This window comes from Eimeria mitis, genomic scaffold (assembly GCF_000499745.2).
Source record: "Eimeria mitis Houghton genomic scaffold, Emh_scaff2441, whole genome shotgun sequence".
NCBI classification, from domain to species: Eukaryota; Apicomplexa; class Conoidasida; order Eucoccidiorida; family Eimeriidae; genus Eimeria; species Eimeria mitis.
In genome coordinates this window covers 7,762-8,073 of record NW_013570778.1, presented here as the reverse complement: position 1 = coordinate 8,073, position 312 = coordinate 7,762, and positions in this window count along the sequence as shown.

The following is a 312-nucleotide window of genomic DNA, read 5'->3' as shown; positions in this document are numbered from 1 at the left end:
AGTACACATGTTCTGGCGATGAACATCTAGGGTTTAGGGTTTAGGGTTTAGGGTTTAGGGTTTAGGGTTTAGGGTTTGGGGTTTTCACTGCAGGCTACAAAAGGCGTAGACTTTGAGGGTTTAACAAAAACCCTCCAGCAAGCCCCATTAAACTCCGTGGTGGTTTTGCATGCATGCGCACACAACCCAACAGGTTCGTATGTAAACCCTAATTTAGGGTTTAGGGTTTAGGGTTTAGGGTTTTTAGGGTTTTACTACATCCATATACAGTATGTATATTATATATACTACATATATATATAAAGTATAAAT